This window comes from Nicotiana tabacum, chromosome 22, assembly GCF_000715075.1.
Source record: "Nicotiana tabacum cultivar K326 chromosome 22, ASM71507v2, whole genome shotgun sequence".
Classification (NCBI taxonomy): domain Eukaryota; kingdom Viridiplantae; phylum Streptophyta; class Magnoliopsida; order Solanales; family Solanaceae; genus Nicotiana; species Nicotiana tabacum.
In genome coordinates, this window is record NC_134101.1 from 150436421 (window position 1) to 150452547 (window position 16127).

A 16127-nucleotide genomic window follows, 5' to 3' on the forward strand; every position below is an offset into this window, starting at 1 on the left:
CTAACTTAACCTTCGCGTTCGCGAGATTCCTTCCGCGAACGCGAAGAACAAAACTTCAGAACACCAGAAACTAAAAACCTACAACTTTTCTAAGTTTAAAAACCTTCTGAAACTCACCCGAGCCCTCGGGGCTCCAAACAAAACATGCATACTAACTCAAACATCATATGGATTACCTCGTGCGATTAAATCGCCAAATTAATAGCTTTTATAGCGAATTTAGCATCAAAATCAAAGAAAAATTTCAAGAACACTTAAGTTTCAAATTTCATAGCCGAGGGTCCGATTCACGTCATTTCAATTTTGTTTCTTACCAAAATTTTATAGGCTCAATCTAAACGCCATAGAAGACCTGTGCCGGGCTCCGAAAGCAAGATATGGGCCCGATACCATCAATTTCAAAAACATTCAAATTTCCAAAGACTCATATATATTCCATAAAACAATTTTTGAAAATTTTATTTCTCGGGCTTGGGACCTCGGAATTCAATTCCACGCATACGCCCAAGTCTCATATTTTCCTAAAGAACCTCCGGGACCATCAAATCACAGGTCCAAGTCCGTTTACTCAAAATGTTGACCGAAGTCAACTTAAATTAAATTTTAAAGGCAAATTAACATTTTCATCACATTTCCACATAAAAGCGTTCCAGATATACGCCTGGACTACGCACGCAAATTGAAGTGAGGAAAAAAGAGGTTTCTAAGGCCTTGAAACATAGAATATACTCGTAAATCAAGTGATGACCTTTTGGGTCATCACAAAGGATCACATCAATAAAGTGATTTAAACAGTTTAAACACTTGAATTGATAACAACAAATAAACACAGCAGCAGAAAGTGCACGACATCACCCTTCGTGCTTCAACTCTCGTTCTCACCATAAGAGTAATTATTCTCTTTTATCCTTTCTTGTTGCAGCATGCAACCTGATCCCAATCATAAAGTACTGTTGTGGCGCGCAACCCGATCCAAATCATATAATATTGTTGCGGCGTACAACCCGATCCAAATCATATAAGGATGTTGCGGCGTGCGACCTGATCCAAATCATATAACATTGTTGTGGCGTGCAACTCGATCCAAATCATATAATATTGTTGTAGCGTGCAACCTGATCCCAATATACAAACCAACACCAATCACTAAAGAATCCTGGCAAGGGAACAATATGGAAACAACAGTATCCCGGCAAGGGAGTCAACAACAAGAATAAACACATCCCGGCAAGGGAACCAACAGAAAGAATTAAATATGTCCCGGCAAGGGAATCAACTATAACCAAACTTGTACCAACAATTAACTTCACAATGAAACCTCAACTAAACAATAAGACATAATAAGAACGTGATAACTACACCGGTAACCACAACAATTAGGCATGTAACATATTTGCATGAAGTCATAGAGGAACTCACAATCAAGAAGTGTCAAAACAAAAAGGAAGGCAATCACTTCAATTAAGGCAATTAAGGGTCAATACAACATATAAGAATTAGATAAAAGCTAACAACATCATATGGAGCATATAGAGACAATTTAAGAAATTATTAAACCCAATCATAACGGAATACTTTCCACATATTGAACATAAGGACCTAAGAACCCTAGAGCATATTTCCCACAAATAAGTCCAAGCATAGACTCGTCACCTCGCATGCACGGACTGCAATTAGCAAAGAAGACTCAATCCTAAAGGGGAAGTCCCCCACATAAGGTTAGACAAGATACTTTCCTCATAGATGACAAACCGACACTCTAAAATGCACTTCTCGGGTGAAAAGAACTCCAGACGGCTCAAATCTAATCAAATTAACTTCAAAGCACAAATAAAACACATAAGAAACTATTCTGGATCATAAAGTCTCAATGTTTACCAAAATCCAAAAATCGGTCCAAAAGTCGACCCTCGGGCCCGCGCCTCAGAACCTGGAAAATTTTACAAAAACCGAATACCCATTCCAACATGAGTTCAACCATACAAAATTTATTAAATTCTGATACCATTTGGCCCCTCAAATCATGATTTTTCATTTTAGGAATTTTCTCCAAAAACCAACATCTTCCTCACCCCAAACCACAAATTAAATGATAAAAATGAAGATAAATTCATGGAATATAATAAATATTTAGTGAAGAACACTTACTCAATCGTTTTGCTTGAAAACCCCACAAGGAATCGCCCAAAACCGAGCTCTAGAACTCCAAAAATGTTAAAAATAGCCTAACCCTCGATTTGGAAAACTAATATTCTGCCAAGATATTAAAGCATCGCGAACGCAGAGGAAGTATCGCGTTCGCGAAGAAGAAAAATGAAGGTCCCCAGGTTACTCATCGCTAACGCGACAATGCGTCCGCGAATGCGAAGAAGGGAAGTCTGATGGCCCAAAGACTGCTCTTCGCGAACGCGTGAACCAGTACGCGAACGCGAAGAGTGGAACGGCATAACTACGCAAACGCGTGAGGGGAACGCGAACGCGATGAAGGGAGAGACAAAGCTTCGCGAACGCGAGGCTCTACACACGAACGCGAAGAAGGATATCCAGGTGGTCATCAACAAAGCTTCGCGAATGCGGAAGGCGGTTCGCGATCGCGAAAGAGGATACCAAAAGCAGAAAACAGCAGTTCAAAAACAAGGAAAAATGACCCGTAGCCCACCCGGAACACACCCGAGGCCCCCGGGACCCCGTCCAAACACACAAACAAGTCTATAACCTAACACGGACTCACTCGAGGTCACAAATCACATCAAACAACAACAAAATGACGAATCACACTATGAATCAAACTTAGGAACTTTCAAACCTTCCAACTTCCAAAACTCGTGCTGAAACCTATCAAATCAACCCGGAATGACGCCAAATTTTGCAGAAAAATCCAAAATGACATTACAGAGATGTTCCAACTCTCAAATCACATTCCGACCCCGATATCACAAAAGTCAACTATGGGTCAAACTTCTCCATTTTCCAAACTTCAACTTTCCAACTTTCGCCAAAACACCTCAAATTACCCTACGGACCTCCAATTCCGAATCTGGATAAGTGCCTAAGTCCAAAATCACCATACAAAGCTATTGAGATCACCCATGACCCATTCCGGGGCCATTTACTCAAAAGTCCAATTCCAGTCAAATTTTCACTATTTAAACTTCCAAAACTAGGTTCCTTCTTCCAATTCAACTCCGATTCATCCGAAAACTGAATCCAACCATGCACACAAGTCGATATACATAATGTGAAGCTGCTCAAGACCTCAAACTACCGAATCGAGCACAATTTCTCAAAACGACCAGTCAGGTCATTACATCCTCCTTTACTTAAAAACATATATTTGTCCTCGAACATGCCCCGAGTCATTCTAAAGCCATCAAACCACTGCATGAGCTCACCATACATACACCCGAGGGTGATTCCCCATCACCCAACCTAAGCAGAACTGACAATGCAACTTAACTGAAAATCTCATCACCTCCTTAACCCATGACCTAAGAACAGAACCCAAACCTCAACATCTGAAATTCATCATCGAATCTGAATTCCAGGTCATCACACTGCATGAGCCTTAACAAGCTGAATCAAGCCGAATTCCAATCTAGAATACAATCACACGTTGCTCCACACAACTCAAATGCCCGAAGCAATAACATCTGACCACCATAGCTGCTCAAATAACACCCTGGATGCCGGCAACACACCTCACATTGAATATAACCTTGTTCAGGACCTCCACATCACTGCTCGTGATAAAGAAACATGCGGGAACTCATAGCCGCCCATGAAGACAACAAGTCAAGAAGCCCTCTCGGCTGCCAAGGGCCATCACCCAAATCTTAGCAGAAACACCCTCATACTTCCAATCACTCCTCACCCCCGATACCATAGTACTAATCTCAGGTCTAAGAACCTCATCTCACCCAATACAAGGAGCACAACTAACAGCTCATCACAGAACCACACGAATTCTCACGTTACACAATTCGCACACCAAACCAACAATAACTCAATTATGCAACACAAGTAAAGAAAAGCAGGGTATAAGAATTATCTAACGAGTACAACACGCATAACCACAAAAGTGTAATTCTTTAACAAATCATCCCACAGAGGGAAAATACAACACCAAATAAACACAAGGAAAGGGTATCCCACATAACATCTGCTGCGGCATGCAGCCCGCTCCCCAAATACTCATCAAGCCAAAATGCTCGAACTCACTGAACATATGAATACTGATATCAAGTACAACAAAGTGCACAAATAAAACTGTGGGAAAATAAATGGAAGTGTTAACACATGAAAGAAGCAAGCACGACTAAGGTGCAATAAGTAAATCAACATCACGAGGGCTATCTCGCCTGCATCGCCATAAGGCCTGAATAGAATTACTACCTATGAGGGAAATAATCATGCAACCTCACCGCCTAACACAACATAAAAGAGTAGCACATATCATAGGCTAGGGGCACAAATAATATCCATTCTGCCTGATAACATAACCAAAATGACGATCTCATAGGAGCACACAAACTGGACTCGATATAAGATACATATCCTCATTGAGCTTTCCAATAGCCTCCAACCAAAATCCTGATTATTTCCAACTAGGTAATTACCCTTCCCAAAAATCCACAGTGACCTATCAATCATGCATGCTATTAATTACCTCATCCTCAGTGTTCCTTCACAATCCGCAAGCAGGAAATGACCCACATACGAGGGCATCTAGCCCCAAAACCTCAGGGATACCAAAATCTCCATACTCATACTTAATTTCGCAAATCAAATGGTTGATATATCACTCACACCCTATCATATTGCTGAAGCACTCATATAGAGTTTCTGACCGCGTAACAAAACATGAACCTCGAAAACCTCAAACCCAGTAATCATCATGCTACCAGCCACGCACCCGCAAACCAAACCTCAAGGTCCTTTCCACAAATGCACACTCTTCACATATAATAGCCAATAATGCCAACACTCTATTAATTTTAGATACTGATTCAGGAGAAACCCGCAATGTACCACATATTCTTTATGCCCATAGAAGACACCTAACTCAAGCCATTGTCAAACCATCGAGAACCCTCCGATATCCACCCGCACGTAACTAAGCCATCAGGATTGCACCTCCCCAACTCAACCGATCACACAAATCGTCCAATCCAAGAGTGCTGCCACAAATGCCAGTAGAGAATTCCCACTTCAAAGGACCATTTACTTCCATGGCTATGCTGACCCATCACTACTGAACTGACTCATTCCTTTGGATAGTCGATATGCAATAACTCCCATCAAAGCCCCCCACCCCCCATACAGATGACTCTAGCATGAACTACGTAGCAAGAAACTCATAAACCACTGCATTACCTCTGAAGCACCCCGTTCTGCCGCATCCACAATACCCACGCTGAATAGACCTCCTGTGAATCTGAAGTTATTCCTCCGACTCCCCTTGATGTTGATTATGTAGATTCATTATTACCGTAGAAATACTGTAAGCCCCAATATCATCCCGTTCGAGATTTTAGACCCTAGTCATACCCCAAATTTGGGAACCTACCAATACCACATATACACATACCTCAGGCCAAAACTGATATAAATCTGACTCTGCAATCTGAATGTCGCTATTGGACTCCTCCACTTAGCGCAAAGCCATAGAAAACAACATCTGATGATCCTCAAAACTAACCTCCACAGCTCTCACAACACAAATCATAAGGTACTCCAATACCACCAACTATTCCCAATCAACACCCACCTCGTGACCTTGCCACAATCGCGACGACTAGTTAACCAATTAAACTTTTCCCAAGCTAGCACTCATTAACCAGATGCCGGAAACCGTTGCGCCTCTAAATGAACAATTGAATAGCCTTTCAATACCTCTATATCTTCAGTCTGGACAGCATGTTGAGATAATTCCCGAGCATCCTTGACTCCTTTATAGACAATTTATAGCATTATGGACCACTGGCGCATAGCGGACGTTGAGAGCATAATATTATACACGAGTGGATGTAGAGGGACATAAGTCATATACTTCGAGCTGAATCAATATCGCACGATAAGGAATGAAAGAAGTGGAATTTCCTAACAGTTCTGTAGCCTCTCGAAGATAAGTACAGACGTCTCCGTACCGATATGCAAGACTGTACTAAACCTGCTTATGACTCGTAGCACCCATGAACCTAGAGCTCTGATACCAACTTGTCACGACCCAAAATCTCTCTGAAGGAGTCGTGATGGTGCATAGTCTCTAAACTAGGTTAGCCTAACATTTATAGAAATAACATTAACATTTACTAACTTCATATTTAATAACTCTCAATAAATCGCAATTCCCAAAACCGGTGGTACAAATCATAAGCCTTTCTAAGAGTAGTTAAACAAAATAAATACAACACTGTTCCAGAACCAGAAGGAAACAATGGAACGTAAATACAAACGAAGGTGACTCCAAGGCCTGCGAACGTAGCAATAGGTTACCGTGAATCTCTACCGCGACTACCCGCACAGCTACTATCGATCAATACCTAGATCTGTACACAAAAATATACAAAAGTGTAGTATGAGCACACCACGGCAGTGCCCAATAAGTATCAAGACTAACCTCAATGAGGTAGTGACGAGGAACAGTCAAGACACCTACTGGTCAAATAAAATAAACAGGATATGATAATAAAATATCGAGATAAAAATAACGAGGTAATATCAACGGCAGAAAGAAATCAAAATACAAACAGTAAGAACAATAAAGAGAGAACACGGGTAGTAACGAATGATAACCAAGTAAATCAACTCTGACATAACAAAAACAGAGACAAGTAAGAATGTATTCAATTAAAGAAGGAAATTCTCACTCAATCAATCACATCACGTCTAATACACAATCCCGACCATCTCAATCCTCAGTTTCTCATATCATAATCTTAACTTCCAAATCTTCTGCATGCATGGCACCTTGTGCCCCTATATTTTTCATCTCACTTTTAACAACAGAATCCACATGCTATACCATACATAATGTTCGTACAATGCACTCAATATGTCCAAGAAGTCCCATTTACCTAATAAAAGTAAAACTACAATTTTCTAAATTAGTTAGGAAAGTCAGCGAGAAAAGATGAAGTTGTTTCTTTTGAAATTATTTGAGTAAAGAAAATACAACATCGAATGGATTATTACCTTTAACATGAGATTTAATAACTTAAGACTTAGTAGAAATTCCTTTTTAAGTAAAATACAACCTCAGACGGTTTAAGGGGGTATAATTGAGAAACTAATTGAATTAAGGCTGTAACAATTATTGAAGTTTGAAGTATTGGAATTGAGAAACTAATTGAATTACGGCTGTAACAATTACTGAAGTTTGAAGTATTGGAGCCTACATATACATAAATACGGTGAGGTATTGAAAACATTGTAGGTTCTAACACAAAGGATCGAAACAATAAAGGAATTTAAATAGTTTAAACACTTGAATTGATAACAACAAATAAACACAGCAGCAGAAAGTGCACGACATCACCCTTCGTGCTTTTACTCTCGTTCTCACCATAAGAGTCAATATTCACTTTTATCCTTTCTTGTTGCAGCGTGCAACCCGATCCCAATCATATAGTACTGTTGCGGTGTGCAACCCAATCCAAATCATATAATATTGTTGCGTCGTACAACCCGATCCAAATCATATAATGATATTGCAGCGTGCAACCCGACCCCACCTGTCCACCCTTATTACTCCATGTTGCGGCGTGCAACCCGATCCCGTGTAATATTGTTGCGGCATGCAACCCGATCCCATATAATATTGTTGTGGTGTGCAACCCGATCCAAATCATATAATATTATTGTGGCATGCAATCCGATCCCAATATACAAATCAAAAACAATCACAAAATAATCCCGGCAAGGGAACAATATGGAAACAACAATATCCCGGCAAGGGAGTCAACAACAAGAATAAACACATCACGGCAAGGGAACCAACAGAAAGAATTAAATATGTACCAGCAAGGGAATCAACTATAACCAAACTTGTACCAACAATTAACTTCACAATGAAACCTCAACTAAACAACAAGACATAATAAGCACATGATAACTACACCGAAAACCACAACAATTAGACATGTAACCTATTTGCATGAAGTCATAGAGGAACTCACAATCAAGAAGTGTCAAAACAATAAGGAAGGCAATCACTTCAATTAAGGGCCAATGCGACACATAAGAATTAGAGGAAAGCTAACATCATCATATGGAGCTTATAGAGACAATTTAAGCAATTATTAAACTCAATCATAACGGAATACTTTTCACATATTGAACATAAGGACCTAAGAACCCTAGAGCATATTTCCCACAAATAAGTCCGAGCACACACTCGTCACCTCGCATGCACGGACTACAATTAGGAAAGAAGACTCAATCCTAAAGGGGAAGTCCCCCACACAAGGCTAGGCAAGATACTTATCTAGAAGATGATAAACCGATATTCTAAAATGCACTTCTCGGGTGAAAAGACCTTCGGACGGATCAAATCTAACCAAATTAACTTCAAAGCACAAATAAAACACATAAGAAACTATTCTGGATCATATAGTCTTAATTTTTAACAAAATCAAAAAATCGGTCTAAAAGTCGACCCCGGGCCTGCACCTCGGAACCCGACAAATTTTATGAAAACCGAATACCCATTCCAACATGAGTTCAACCATACAAAACTTATTAAATTCTGATACCATTTGTCCCCTCAAATCATGATTTTTTATTTTAGGAATTTTCTCCAAAAACCAACATCTTCCTCAACCCAAACCACAAATTAAATGATAAAAATGAAGATAAATTCATGGAATATAATTAATTCTAAGTGAAGAACACTTACCCAATCGTTTTGCTTGAAAATCCCACAAGGAATCGCCAGAAACCGAGCTCTAGAACTCAAAAAATGTTTAAAATGGTCGAACCCTCGATTTGGAAAACTTATATTCTGCCCATATATTAAAGCATCGCGAACGCAGAGAAGGTATCGTGTTCGCGAAAAAGAGAAATGAAGGTGCCCAGGTTACTAATTGCGAACGCGATAGTGCATCTGCGAACGCGAAGAAGGGAAGTCTGATGGCCCAAAGACTGCTCTTCATGAACGTGTGAACTAGTACACGAACGCGAAGAGTGGAATGGCATAACTACGCGAACACGTGAGGGGAACGCAAACGCGATGAAGGGAGAGCAGAGCTTCGCGAACACGTGAGGGGAACGCAAACACGATGAAGTATTTCTAGGTAGTCAGCAACAAAGCTTCGCGAACGCGGAAGGCAGTTTGCAATCGCAAAAGAGGATACTAGAAGCAGAAAACAACAGTTCAAAAACAAGGGAAAATGACCCGTAACCCACCCGGAACACACCCGAGGCTCCCGGGACCCCGTCTAAACACAAAAACAAGTCATATAACCTAACACGGACTCGCTCGAGGTCACAAATAACATCAAACAACGCCGAAATGACAAATCACACCATGAATCGAACTTAGGAACTTTCAAACCTTCCAACTTCCAAAACTTGTGCCGAAACCTAACAAATCAACCCGGAATGACGCCAAATTTTGCAGACAAGTCCAAAATGACATAACGGAGCTGTTCCAACTCTCGGAATTAGTTTCCGACCCCGATATCACAAAATTCAACTATGGGTCAAACTTCTCCATTTTCCAAACTTCAACTTTTCCAACTTTTGCTGAAACGCCTCAAATTACCCTACGGACCTTCAATTCCAAATACGGACGCGCGCCTAAGTACAAAATCACCATACAAAGCTGTTGAGATCACCCACAACCCATTCTGGTGCCGTTTACTCAAAAGTTCAATTTCGGTCAAATTTTCATTGTTTAAACTTTCAAAACTAGGTTCCTTCTTCCAATTCAACTCTGATTCATCCGGAAACTGAATCCAACCATGCACACAAGTCGATATACATAATGTGAAGCTGCCCGAGACCTCAAACTACTAAATCAAGCGCAATTGCTGAAAACGGCCAGTCTATCATGAAATATTTATAGTATCATGCATATGGGTATGAATGTCATGTCGTGCATAGGTACATGTGTTCATAACATCATCAAGCCTCTGAGGGCATCCTATCATATCATATCGGCTATTGCGGGCAAAATCAACAACGTATACCAGCTGATAAGGTGGTGGTGCGTATATAACGTCGTATCCTTTTCCCATATCCCATATACATATATACGCATATATAATGCCATCTGAGTAATAGTTAAATTCACATGTAAATAAATACAATGCATGAGAAGTACGCTAACAAAATCTTTCGAAATGTCATAAGACCATTATGCCTTTGATTAATATCATGAAGTAAAAATTTTTAACTTATGTATTTTCCTGAGACCTATGAACATATGATAAAATAATAGGACATATGAAAATTCAAGAACATAGGAACCTCTAGTGCTTCTATGAGTAGAGTCATTTATGGAAGTTGTGCATCTTCTAGTTTCATTTATTTTGTAAGATCTGAGGCTTATGGTGCAATATTTTGTCTCCCAAAGAAAAATGCAATACATGGCTCAACAAGTGACCATATTTACTTGGCTCGAACAAGAAAAGGTGTGTGAGAGCTAAATTTCTACTTTCACCTAACCAAAAGGAAGCCATTACCAGAATGAGAAATTCCCATCAGCTATAATGTAACGACCCGGCTGGTCGTTTTAAGAATTAATGCCATGTTCTCCGATTAACATCTTTTCCCGTGTTTTTTTCTTATATTTTGATTTGCCAGAATGATTTGTTTTGAATTTCGGAGTGTTTTGGGACACTAAGTCCCTAAAAAGAGCATAAGTTTTAGAATTTGGACCATAGTCAGAGCAGTGTGAAGACAACATCAGAATGGAATTCTGTCAGTTCCGTTAGCTCTGTTGGGTGATTTCGAGCTTAGGGGCATGTTCAGATTATGTTTTGGAGGTCCGTAACTTATTTAGGCTTGAAATGCCGAAAGTTGAATTTTTAAAGTTTCTGGTTCAATAGTGAGATTTTGATATTGGGGTCGGAATGGAATTTCAAGAGTTGGAGTAGCTCCATAGTATTGAATGTGACGTGCTTGCAAAATTTCAGCTAATTCGCACGAGGTTTGATAGACTTTTTGATCGAAAGCAAAATTTGGGAGTTTTTGGAGTTCTTAGGCTTAAATTTGATGTTAATGTAGTGTTTTGATGTTGTTGTGAGCATTACGAAGGTTGAAAAAAGTTTGAATGATGTTTTAGGATTGGTTTTCATATTTTGTTGAGGTACCGGGAGCCTCGGGTTTATTTCGGATGCTCAACGGGTCATTTTTGGACTTAGAGAATTGTAGAAAATGCAACAGGTCTCCAGTTCTGATTTCCTTCTTCGTGTTCGCGAGTGGGGTCTTGCATTCGTGAGTGGGATCTCGCGTTCGTGAAGAGAAGCTAGGGCTGGTGGATGCTTAATGTTTCGCATTCGCGATGATGGTCCCTCATTCGCGAAGCTGAGAGGTCAGATGCCTACGCGTTCGCGAAGAAGGCCCCGCGTTCGCGTAGGAGGGAGAAAGTTTCTACCTTGTTCGCAACAGGATCATCCCGTTCGCTATGAAGGAATTCTGAGCCAAATAAAGTTGTGCTTCACGAACGCAATGGGACTTCCGTGTTCGCGAAGAAGGAATTACTTGGGCAGATTATAAAATTTCAAAATCGAGGGTTCAGACATTTTTATCAAAACTAGAGTTTGGGAGCTCGAATTTGAGTGAGATTTTGAGGGATTTTCAAAGATATCAATTGGGTAATGATTCATAACTCCTTTTTTCTTATAACCCATTAACTAAACGTGAATTCATCAACTAATTTTGGATTTGAGGTGAGAAATAAGGAAAATTTTGGCAAAGTTCTTAGACCTAATTTTGTGGTTTTAATTAAGATTTTGGCATTAGATTTGGATAATTTTAGTATGGTTAGACTCGTGAGTGAATGGGGTTCGAGACATAGGCCCGGGGACTTTTTGAGCAATTTTTTTAATTTCGCGTGTTAGCTTCGAATTAATTAGTGAAATTAGTTACTTGAAGTTATATTTACATTATGCAATTGATTTGAATAGATTTGGGCTATTTGGAGTTGAGTACTCGTGTCAAGAACGTGATTTCGAGTTGATTGAGCTGGTTCGAGGTAAGTGGCTTGCCTAACCTTGTATTGGGGAGCTCCCTTAGGATTTGGTACTGTTGATATATGAAATGACTTGCACGTGAGGTGACGAGTGCGTACATGTGATAATTTTTGAAAATCCTATTTTCATTAAGTAATTATAACTGTGTTTTCTTCCCTGTTTATACTACTTGCAATTTAAGCCTACTGTTAGCTTAGGGAAGCATGTCTAATTGACTTAATTGCTTTACTTGCTCAAACTTCTTTATTTGAATTCTGTGCAACATGCTAGGTTAGAAATACCTGTTTTACCTTGTTATGAAATTGGATTGAATTAGATACTCTTCGTGTTGCTGTTGTGTGTTTACTTTGGGACTACGGGCGATATGCCGGTAGATCCCCCTGCCTGTTTATTTAGGACTACGGGTTGATATTCCGGTAGATCCCCCCTGCACATTTATATTGGAACTACAGGACTGCACCCGATAAATTCTTCCAGTACAGGTATTTACATTTGGGACTACAGATCGGGAATCCCGTAGATCCCCGCGCACTAGGAGTTGAACTACAGGACGACACCCGGGAGATCCACTGGATATTTACATTTGGGTATTATAGGAATCCCGTCCGTAGTCCTAAATGTAAATACCCAGTACTAGGAAAATCTACCAGGTCCAGTCCCGTAATTCCAATATAAATATGTAGGGGGGATCTACCGAAATATCAATCTGTAGTCCCAAATAAACAGGCAAGGGGGATCTACCGGGATATCGCCTGTAGTCCCAAAGTAAACACACAGCAGCAACACAAAGAGTATTCAATTCAATCCAATTTCATACCAAGGTAAAACAAGTATTTCTAACCTAGCATGCTCCACAAAATTCAAATAAACCAGCTTGAGCAAGTAAAGAAATTAAGTCAATTAGACATGCTTCCCTAAGCTAACAGTAGGCTTAAATTGCAAGTAGTATAAACAGGGAAGAAAACACAGTTATAGTTACTTAATGAAAATAAGATTTTCAACAATTAGCACATGTACGCACTCGTCAGCTCATGTACAATGCATTTCATATATCAACAGTACCAAAAATCCTAAGGGGAGTTCCCTCACACAAGGTTAGGCAAGCCACTTACCTCGAACCAGCTCAATCAACTCGAAATCACGTTCTTGCCACGAGTACTCGACTCCAAATGGCCCAAATCTTTTCAAATTAATTGCATAATGTAAATATAACTTAAAGTAACTAATTCCACTAATTAATTCGAAGCTAACACGCGAAATTAAGAAAATTGCCCAAAAAGTCCCCTGGGCCCACATCTCGGAATTGGGTAAAAGTTACGGATTATGAACCCCCATTCACTCACGAGTCTAACCATACCAAAATTATCCAAATCCGATGCAAAATTTTTAATCAAAACTCCAAAATTAGGCTTAAGAACTTTGCCAATTTCTCACCTCAAATCTAAAATTAGATGATACATTCACGTTTAGATTAATGGGTTATAAGCAAAAAGGAGTTAGGAATAATTACCCAATTGATATCTTTGAAAATCCCTCAAAATCTCGCTTAAATTCGAGCTCCCAAACTCTAGTTTTGGTAAAAATGGCTAAACCCTCGAATTTGAAATTTTATAATCTGTCTAGGTAATTCCTTCTTCGTGAACACGGAAGGCTCATCGCATTCGCGAAGCACAACTTCGTTTGGCCCAGAATTCCTTCATCGCGAACGCGATGACCCTATCGCGAACGCGGTAGCAACTTTCTCCCTCCTACACGAACGTGGGACCTTTTTCACGAACGCGTAGGCATCTGACCTCTTAGCTTCACGATTCAGGACCATCATCGCGAACGCGAAGCGTTAATCTTCCACCATCCCTAGCTCCTCTTCGCGAATGCGAGACCCCACTCGCGAACGCGAAGAAGGAAACCAGAACTGGAGACCTGCTGCATTTTCTGCAATTCTCTAAGTCCAAAAATGACCCGTTGAGCATCCGAAACACACCCGAGGCCCCCGAGACCTCAATCAGTCCTAAAACATCATTCAAACTTGTTCCAACCTTTGGAACGCTCAAAACAACATCAAAACACCACATTAATATCGGATTTAAGCCTAAGAACTCCAAAAACTCCCAAATCCGCTTTCGATCAAAAAGTCTATCGAACCTCGTCCGAATGACCTGAAATTTTGCAAGAACGTCACATTCAACACTACAGAACTACTTCAACTCCCAGAATTCCATTCCGACCCCGATATCAAAATCTCGCCATCGAACCGGAAACTTCAAAATTCAACTTTCGACATTTCAAGCCTATATAAGCTACGGACCTCCAAAATACAATCCGAACACGCCCCTAAGCTCGAAATCACCCAACGGAGCTAACGGAACCGACGAAATTCCATTCCAAGACCATCTTCATACTGCTCCGACAGCGGTCCAAATTCTAAAGCTTAAGCACTCTTTTAGGAACTAAGTGTCCCAAAGCACTCCGAAATTCAAAATAAATCATTCCGGTAAATCAAATAGCAGAAACAAACACGGAAAAAGCAGTTAATAGGGGATCGGGGCGTTAATTCTTAAAATGATCGGCCGAGTCGTTACATCCTCCCCCTCTTAAACGCTTCTATATTTGTTTATCTTCAGTTTTTATTAGTTTTTTCCTCATTTTATTTTCTTTTTCCGAAATTGTTAGGCTTACCTAGTAATAGAGACTAAGTGCCGTCACGACATTCACAGAGGGCGAACTTGTTATATATAACAACTTTTTTTTGATGAAGTCCATCAGCTATGACAATCAATTTAGTGTTGCATCCAAATATAAGCCCTTATCTAGCCATCTTCAACTTCCAGGCCTTTTGGGGCCTATTGGATCCTAATTATAGAAACTCTTGCAGATCTAAGTAAGGTGACTGTCTGCATTTAATAACATACATGGAGAAGGAAATCTCTCCATTTGTTATATTTAACAGAGAAATGAAAAGGTTATTTTTCTCAAATAACTATTCCATCGATTTTTTTTTGGGGGGGGGGGGTACCAAGGGGAGGTCTCGCATTTGGAGTTCCTATTGTTTTTTTTTAAGACAGGTCCAACTAACAGACCTTAAGTTTTAGGAATTTTAGCAAACATCAAAAAGCTTTTCACTCATTTGGGTAAGCATATGGATATCAGACCCTTAGTCGCATTATTAAAATATCCCAGGTAATAAGCAAGTGGTACATAACAAACATTAGAAGACAGATGGTTCCACTTACAAGACTAGGAAAATATACGTATATTTTGGGGTATAAATATTTCTTTATGCCTCGTTATCAAACTTGTGTAATGACGAAATCATGCCAAAATAAAGGAAGAGCTTAGTCTTAACATACCTGGAATAGGAAAAAATCTGTATGATACTTTTGAGAAGGATTGCACACTCAAATTAACAAGAAAGCATTCATGCTTAGGTCATGAACTGTCTGATCATAAAGTTCATCTCAGGCAGAAGTCTTCTGTATTACTTTAGGAAATACACATAGGCAGAACACAGTCGTGTAAAAAGGTGTAAAGTCTTAACCACAAAAGAGTATTCAACTGCTATCTGGATGTTGCTTGCATAACGTGAATGAAGGAATATTGGGTAGTGAATTATACTAGGGAATTGAAAAGAAAAAGGCAAAAACTTCACGGCTTATCAATGTTTAGTGTGTACAGGTACTACATATTGACAAGGTAAAGGAATTTAAAATAAAAAATTTGACTATTCTTTATTAAATGGAATGACTAAGACTTTGCCACCTACTAATATGACCTTAAGAGTCAAATTAACTAATCTTATATGGATGCCACGTGGGAGGTGAGGTGGAGATTTTAAATCTTTATCCATTATTAGGTGATTAGCTAATGTCCTGTTACCCGAATTAACTAATTATCCTCATAATTAAGAATTGTTTCAAATTACTTAAAATTCTA

At 39.6% G+C, this 16127-nt stretch overlaps 1 long non-coding RNA gene across 1 annotated transcript; it reads right to left on the bottom strand.

The window, feature by feature from the left end:
• Positions 1 to 708: 708 nt before the first annotated feature.
• On the bottom strand, positions 709 to 15874 carry LOC142176804 (uncharacterized). Its single transcript, XR_012705610.1, has 2 exons — positions 15545 to 15874; positions 709 to 1115 (listed from the first exon to the last, which is right to left on the bottom strand). It is a non-coding gene; the product is annotated as an uncharacterized LOC142176804 (long non-coding RNA).
• Positions 15875 to 16127: the final 253 nt, after the last annotated feature.